The sequence below is a fragment of the Prosopis cineraria genome, unplaced genomic scaffold, assembly GCF_029017545.1.
Source record: "Prosopis cineraria cultivar Desert tree isolate PC_DT_omini unplaced genomic scaffold, ASM2901754v1 PC9, whole genome shotgun sequence".
In the NCBI taxonomy this organism is placed as follows: domain Eukaryota; kingdom Viridiplantae; phylum Streptophyta; class Magnoliopsida; order Fabales; family Fabaceae; genus Prosopis; species Prosopis cineraria.
Genome location: NW_026555340.1, coordinates 20,684,201 through 20,693,381, shown reverse-complemented (window position 1 = coordinate 20,693,381; position 9,181 = coordinate 20,684,201). Strand labels below are relative to the sequence as shown.

The following is a 9,181-nucleotide window of genomic DNA, read 5'->3' as shown; positions in this document are numbered from 1 at the left end:
TAGTTGTTCATTCATTTGATGTATGAAAACACATTTTAGACAAGAACTTGGTAGATTTTCTTGTTTTGCTGGGTTTAAATCACTGATACTTGGTGATGCATTAAAGGATCACCAGACCAGGGATGTTTTTAAGAGTTATATAGTTATTGTGAACTCATCTGGTGCAAGAAAAAACTAACCCCGACCAAAGTCAATCAGTAGTGGTGTAAATAGATCTATCATGGTGTCATGGTTCTTAGTTTTGCAGTTGCAGTGTACTGATGCCACTAATGTAGAATTAAATCTAGCCCAGACGAGGCTGCTTTTAAGAGTTATGAAATTATTGTTAACTTATTTTCTTGCATAAACATATCTGATTATAAATTATTTGTTTTTGATTATTTTTTCCGTCATGCGCTCTTGTTTTGAAGCATTGACTAGACATGGCTTTCTGTGCATTGCACAAACGTGAGGGATGAACCACACTATTTATGGTTATGAATAGTATGTCTTGCTATGGATATTTATTACATACTCCCTCAAGTCCTATATATAAAGCAAAGAGAGAAGGATTTTTTGGTCTTATTTTCAAGTCATTATTGTTTTATTACAAGTTTTTCCTTTTATCCCCATTAAATTTTGGTGAGAGAAAGTATGCATATAATAAGGCAAAATTGAAAACTTATTAAATTTTAGACAAGAGTTAATGAGTTTTTAGTTTTTTTTTGTTCTAATGAACATATTGTGGAAGTAACGTATAAATAGGATTAGAGGGAGTATGTATATTGATATGTTGGCGTTTGCCTTGGTGTCATTTGTTTAAGATATATTGGAATTCTATTAATTTTGCCTAAATTCCACTTCAGAAAAGACCAATAAATTGGTAAATTCTTTTTCTTCTATTGTATTATTATTGACTTTTAAATTGTGATGCTTGTTCTCCAAGTTCTTTAAAATGAGAAGCGCTGGAGATTTGGAACAAAGTCAGGCTGCAAAATAAAATGTAGAAAGTGATAACAGGTGGGAGGCTGGCGGGATGAGCTAATAAGGTCTAATGTGGATTGCTCATATTTGAATGGATGGCCTTGGTTTCTTCACATAAAACGATTTATTTTCCTGTATTGTTCATTTTAAATGTCAATCCCTGAAGAGTATGGTTTAGAGGACCATGCCAATGCCTTTGGTAACCTCTCTGCGCAGAAGTTTTTTGGAAAATTGTGTGCTCACAATGCTAGGAAGTAGATCAGGAGACGTTGTTGGTTTCTGATTTGCATGATCAAGTGTAGATTAGTGTTCAATATTGGCTTTCAGAATGATCCACCTATTATTGTTTTATATGGTTCGCTTTTCAGTTATCCTAATTTGTGGTAACTACAGGTGACATCTCCTTGAAGGTAACATAGTCCACACTATCAAAGGAACCTCTGGCGACAAGTTTGATTTTAAAGCCCCACGAAGTGGAATGTAAAATTCTGCTTTCATAACCCTCATTCCACACCTGAGACTGTTTCTTTCTACATTCATGTTGGTCATATCCCTACTGAGCATGATCTTGCTAAAAACGGTATGTTTCTTTGCATAAGCAGGTTTTATTGCTATAGTCTGTTATGTTGTCATATTGCCATCTTTAGGGCATATAGATCATGAACTGTGTGATGACATTTACTATTAATACGAGGTACTGCTTGAGTATTAAAAAAATAATAATAAATTGAGGTATTGCTTGAAGTATGTGAAGATTGATGTTAGTGTGTGTATTTTTTGGACTTAGTGAATATTGACGTTAGTTAAGTTCTTTCTCCCCATCTTTTTGGGGCTTCCTATTGACTTTGATTGGCGATTTGCAGAGCACTTGGACCCAATAAATGTTAAAATTGCTGAGCTCAGAGAGGCACTAGAGTCTGTTACAGCTGAGCAAAAATACCTTAGAGCCCGTGATGCACGGCATCGACATAGTAAGTTGATTTTCTTTTTGATGAACTGTGACAGGCCCATGTAGAAGGTCGGCTGTTGCCTAGTAGTCGTGTCATTTTTCTTTCTATGTTAAATACGTTGATTCAATTCATTAGTTCCATGATAGTGATGGTTCCTAGACATCAGTTTTAAAGTTTTACCCATCTTGATATTGGTGGCAAGTGTTAGCAACAGAAGTTTGCATGTTGATTTAGTCCTTTTAAGTTCTATACATCGCTGTATATTATATAGTGCAATAACTAAAGCTAGAGACACATGGACTCCTCCCGAAGTTGGCATTTGTGATATCAAACGTCACTCTCTGGACCAGCAGAAGCATTACGCGCGCGCGCGCGCATCATTTATCGTTTACGTTTTCAACAAGCCTTTAGTCCTTGTCATCATCTTAGAGAGTTGCATTTAGGCAGTTGTTCCTTCTAAATCTGTAAGCTGTCCTTAAGTCGATATCTGTTGACGACTGCATCAATGTTCAGTTTATTCATTAGTTTTCTGATATTGCTGCTTCAGCTAACTAGGTTTATCAAAACTCAATGAAGTACTTAAGAACACAGTGGCTAGTACCATTATCTGACTCAGCTTCCTATTTTATTTACGATGATGCAGCGAACGAGAGCACCCGGAAGCGCGTTATATTCTACACGGTGGGAGAGTACCTTCTTCTAGCTCTTGTTAGTGCACTGCAAGTTGTATACATCCGGCGGCTTTTCAGCAAGTCAGTGGCCTATAACCGTGTTTGAATCTCCTCCTCCTTTTCTTTTAGCTGAAGGGTTAGGTTTTACAGTTGTTTTCCCTTTGTGTAACAATATGATGGCTGGTGAGTACTATTTTCTTTCCTTCCAACAGAGAGTAATTTATATTCATAACTCTGAAAACCAAAAAAGAGGTTCCTAGATTCCCATTTCCTGAAATTTTCTGTTCGAGAGTTCATTTACACTTTGTGGGAATTTACTACGATCTTTGTAAGAGATAAAGCTTGTTTGTTTTCTCAATGGTTGGAGAAGAATAGAACATCTTGGGTCATTCAAGGAGCATGGAATTCCTATTATTGCATGCAATTAATATAAAATATACCATTATATATAAATGATAAACTCTTGTAAATTTTAAATTTTAAATGATAAACTTATTGTATATGAATAATAAACTTTTTATATATCAATATTAATATGTTATACTTTCAAATTTTTAAAAATTTGATCTACATTTTTTGGATACAAGAGTTTTGGCCATACTCCCAAAACCTGTAGCAACCTTTTATGTGAGGTGTAAAAATCTATTATTCTATTATTTATATGTAAAAGTTGATTGTAGTTTGAATACTTATGAAAAACATTGATGTAGTTGTGTGCCTCAAATGTGTGCAAATAAAATTATGAAGTATAAGTTAATTATATACTGTTAATGAATTTCTCTTCTATTGCACACCTAGTATTTTCTTAAATATTTTATTTTCTTTAAAGTGATACATAGGGTAATACATTTTGAAAAAGAACAAGTTAGATTATATTTAAATTGTAGTAGATGAGAAATTTAAAAAAACAGTGCTATATATATATATATATATATAAGAGTAGTACTCCTTTTATTTAAAAATGTAAGGTATTTTAATCGAATTTTATTCCCCAATGAAGTAGTACTTACTTTCAAACTAACTTTATTTTTTTTATACTTACCCCTATTAAGCAACCTACAATAAATATAAAATTATTATTAATAGGAGTTTTTTTAAAAAAAAGTAATGATTACATCTTAAAAAATTAAAAATATTTTATATTTTTTAACATCATACTCTTCAAAAGATACCTTATATTTTTTAATGGAGGTAGTATATTTTAAAATAAAGCTTTTTCTTAAAGGTATAATCTCATTAAACTTTTATTATCATATTTGCCAACTGTAGAGATACCATAAAAAACCAAAAGAATTAAATTTTAACTTACAAGAGACAATACAATTATTTTAAAATAAAATAAGTCATTATTTATATTTTTAAAATGTAGAACATAACAAATTTTGAAATAAAATATTCTTTAGATTTTAATTTGCATAAATTAATAAATTACATAGTAAAATACACTGATAACCCTTTGTTTTGTTAAAATTATAAAGACTTTTTCTTTATTTTTAAAACTTACACTTTAATCTCATTTTATATTTATTTTATATTGAAATACCCAATAAAATAGTAAATATGAAAATATGGTGTTATTTCAAAACTATTAACTATTTTATTATAGGTAAAATTTGATTATAAATGCCTTACATTTTTGAAAAGATGGAGTATGTATTTAATTTTTTTAAAAAAATACTAAATAAATTAGTTTGTATGACTAATAAATTTAAAATATAAATAAAAATTTAAAAGAATATATCAAGAATGGTATTTTAGTCCAACATATATGACTTAGTTGTTAATTAATGATTGGATGAGTGAAAATGAAAAGTTAAAAGTAGAAGACATATTTGTATTTTGTAACTTTTAATTATTGATTTTAAGCAGGATTAGTATATATTTTAAAAATAAAAAAATCTTTATAATTAAGTTAAAATAAAGGAAAAATTAATATATTTTATTTTAAGGATATTAAAATAATTTTTTAATAGGGTTAATATGTAATTTGAATCATAAGCTATAGATATAGGAATAATTTGAATTTTAAAATTTTAAAATGTATATCTTAAACCCTAAATAATAAAATTTGGGACAATTTTACCCTCACCATTAAATTTTAACAAATACTTGTTAGTTTTTTAAAATTGAGATATAATGTGTGATTTTCACTAAATTCTATTATTTTTAGGTAAAAAATCTAATTGTCTTACTATTCTAATATCACTTTCTTTTTTGTTGAATAAAAGAGATATGTACTAATGCCTTGAAGTTATAAATGGGATAAAACATGTAACTTCTCACTTATAGAAAAGTTTTCATGCCATTGAGTTAATTGCTAATGGCACGTGTGAAAAAAAAAATTAATGTTTCAAACAAATCTAGAAGGTGATTAATGAAAAGAACCAAAGACACTTGTTATAAGATCGGGAGGAGCATATTAGTGTAAGATGCGAATGTCAATTGAAATAAATCTCTCAGCAGTCGAGGAAGCCAAGATAGGTTAAAGGTACTGCTCACGGCAATTGTGGAAGCACTGATTCTTTGCACTAATGAATCATACTCATAATCGTTGCTTCGTCTTAACTAATAAAAGTTTGGGATTAAAATGAAAACCTGCCTTGAGATATCCTTAATTAAAGAAAAGGATAATGTTATCCCCAATCTTTTTAAAACAAAGCAATTGACACCCAATTTTAACAAACCCTGAATGTTGCCATTAGTTTGACTAATTAATACTTAGTTGGTCATTTATGTAGCATCCGCCTTACTCTTTATTAGGATTAAGGTATAAGTCTACCTTTATGCCATATTTGAATACATATGGATTTGGATTTGATTCAAATCCTTTGTTTGGATAATTAAAAATATATGGATTTAGATTTGACCTAAACCCAAACCCAAAATCTTCCTTAATTTTTTTGTAATTTGAAATCATTTCTAAGCCCCTATCATTTCAAATCTTAATTTAAGCTCTTTCGTAATTTGATCCAAATGCATGAAGGCTTAATCGACTTTCTAATGATAATTGGACTGAACTGCCAAAGTTTGCAGAAACAAGCTGCCACTATTGACCGGGACAGGACTAGACCAACGATGACTGGAATTGGACAGCCAACTTTCACCGAGATTGGACTGACGGCGACCAGGGGGACCATATGGCCAACTTCCATTGGGACAAGACTACAGGCAAATATAGGGATTGGACAACTGACTTCCATTAGAATTGAATTGATGGTGACCACGAGGACCAAAAGACTGACTTTCATCGGGACTGGATTGATGGAGACCACGGGAACTAGATAGCCAACTTCCAATGAGACTAGACCAATGGTGACCATAGGGATCAGACATCCAACTTTCATTGGGATCAAACCTATCGCAACCAAGGGGACCGAACGACTGACTTCCACCGCGACTAGACTGACAACGACCACAGGGACCTGGATGGCCAACTTCCACTGGGATTGGATTGACAGCGATGATGGGGACCAAATTGCTTGCTTCCACGGGGACCAAATTGACAATGACGAGAATCGAACGACCCATTGTCACTAGCACTAGATCGACTATGATGATCGGGATCGAACGATCGACTTCAATCAAGATCGGACAGACAATGACGATGGGAACTGGACGACTGACTTCCACCAAGACTTAATCGATGATGATAACGAGGACCAAAAGTCCAACTTGCACCAGGCATGGATCGAATGGCCGCATTTCTTCACGATCACCTTCTGATGGACCCCATGGCACGGGTGACATAGCATTAATGGCAACGAAGCCTGAGGATGGTAATCATGAGCATGGTGACATAGAAGGAGCCCAATACTTCCAATCCAACGTACCTAAAGACCCATTGCAACATATTGGAGGTCCAATGACAAGAGCCCGAACCAAAGCCATGAAGCAAGCCTTGTTAGTTCAAGAGCTTGGAGAGCATTGGGGCACTCCCCTCAAGTCCAAAGGAGAGCATCTATACGTGTATAATGTATTTAAGATCCAAACTCATGAAGAGTTAAGCCCAAGAGATGCAGACCTTAGCCCAATGCAAGGAAGACTACAAGTTGAGCCTCTTGCATGCAAGGAGGCATGAAACCCTAGTAAAGAAGTCAAGGGTGGCGTGATTTCAAATCCTTTATCATCCCTTGAGTGTCTCCTAAATTATTTCCTATTTTAATGGTCCTTTGATTTGATTTTCTATTTTGAGTCTAGTCAAAGGTTAGAATTAATTATAATATTAATTTCTAAATTTTGTAATCCCATAATTTTAGGATCACATCTCCTAAATTATGTGGCTGAATATTTTATCATTATTTCTCCTTTTAGTATTAGGAAATTAGGGTTTTAATTTTAGGAAATATTTTTCTATGAACCTATATAAATTAGGCATGCTCCCTATTGTAAACAACACAGAAGTTGAATGAAATTATTCATTTTAGAGTTTATAACTCTTGTGAGCCTTAGTGCTTTGTGGTGGTATCCTGTGTGAGAAACCGACGTGATCAAGAGCATGATCAACTCTTGTGGTGTCTTCGAAGGTTGAGGTTCCTAGAGGCAGGTGCTCTAGAGGATCTTCTCCTTGATCATTATCCTATTGTTTACTTCATGCCTTTCTTTATTTCCGTCATAAATTTCATCCCTTTCTTTTTGTTCTTGTGTTTTTGTTGTTTCAGGGTTCTATCCCTAAACTAGCACGATTCTGCTTCCGCGTCCCTATCACCTTCAGTCTAGTCGTTGTCACTGTCTTTATTGGTGTGATTCGATGCCAGTGAAAGTCAATCGTACAGTCCCTATTGTAGCCGTTGGTCCTATCTGGTGCCTATGTAAGTTGGCTGTCCTATCCTTGTCGTCCCCCTTAGTTCGATCCTCGTCATTCCCATTGGTTTGGTCCCGGTGAAAGTCAATCTCTGATCCTTGTCATTACCATCAATCCGATCTCAGTAGAAGTTGGCTGTCCCATCCTCGTTATCGTAATGATTCGATATCAGTGGAAGTCAAAGGTCCCGTCCCGATCATAACCAGTGCCACAGTGCCAGTCAGCTTTGTTTGTCTGATCTTATTGGAAGTTGGCCATTCTAATCATCGAGTTTGACCAATCTTTTAAGTTTTTTTTAAATTCAAATATAGAATTTAAAAATTAAAATTTTACTTTAAATTCAAATAAAGGATTTTGATATTATAATTTAAAATTTTTTATATCATCCAAACAAAAAATTTAGAATGTATGAATTTTAAATATGAAATTTTAAATTCAAATTTTCAACTTAAATCTACCTATTTGAACACAACATTAAAGTATTGCACTAGGCGCTTTTGGTATTCTTAACTACAAAAAACATAATGTCCCCTAGCTTTTTGAAATAATACAATGTCACTTGAAATTAATGAAATGACATTTTTTTGGATTAAACAATGGAGTGACATTTTTGATCATTAATGAGTTATATTTCATCATGAGGAGATTCTTGTTAGCAAAGCTTAGGTTTCCCTAAGCTCGAGGATTTGATCAAGAGCTTGATAGTGGAGAGTTAGCATTGACCTTTCTAGGTCAATTTCATGAAGTTAGGGATCTTGCTAGCTTCGTCATAACAATCAAGAATTCATTTGCTAATATGCTCTTGTTGAACTCAGAGTCCCTCTAGTTTACCTGAGACAAGGATTTCTTGAAATGTAGCAAGCCTTTGAGCATGTGCTTTATTTTGGTGCTCTACCATGGTTACTAGAGGTTATGTGGCTTTGGTTGGTGGTTGTCAAATTTGGCTGATACATGATAATATTTTTAAATTTTGAAAAGAATATTTTAGTCTTTTTATGTTTTAAATAATGGTTGAAAGGAAAAGAATATTTTAAAACTTTTTTACAAGGAGCACACGATATTCTTAACTTCTTGTTGGAGTGCCCTCCTTTCAAAATTAGTGCAATATCAACCTATCATTGATATTAACCATTAAATAGTTGCGATATAACTAACAAATATACATGTGGTGTTGAGTGAAATTAGCTTCTTTCTTTTATTTGGGATAATAAAACATTTAGTCATTTAAGCTTAATTTTTATCGATATGATATCTTACATTTTTTTAAAATTATCATGTTAATCCTTTAAATTTTTAAACACAAATAGATTTTCAAATAATTTTTATTGATTTGTTCTTTTATTTTTAAAAATTTTTGACTTTTTTTCTACTTAAATAATTTCACTTCTTTTTATTAATCTACATTGTTATTATTAATATTTTTTTTATTTATATCAATAAAGTAAATTTTAACAGTATTAATTTTTCTTTAAACAATAAAGATCAAATCAACAGTTAAGATAAATTTAAGTAATCAAATCAATAGAAATTAAATTTTAAAAAATTAAATTGATAGCTAAAACTAATTTGAGATCCTAAAAATTTTCATCTCTTCTTGTTTCTCATCCTCCAATCAGTTTAAATACAAAACAAAAAAAAAACTCAGATAAAATAAATAAATTTTGATATTTTAATTATTAATATATATATATATATATATATGTATTTCAATAAAAGCCCAATCATTTCATGTGGAAGCTTGAATCGAAATGCTTCTGGAAGTTGGTGGAAGAAAATGAAAGCTCACCGTCTCGCTT

The 9,181-nt window shown here is 32.2% G+C and overlaps 1 pseudogene; it reads left to right on the top strand.

Moving 5' to 3' along the window:
- Positions 1-1,147: 1,147 nt before the first annotated feature.
- On the top strand, positions 1,148-2,973 carry LOC129319647 (transmembrane emp24 domain-containing protein p24beta3-like; annotated as a pseudogene).
- The last annotated feature ends 6,208 nt before the right edge of the window (positions 2,974-9,181 follow it).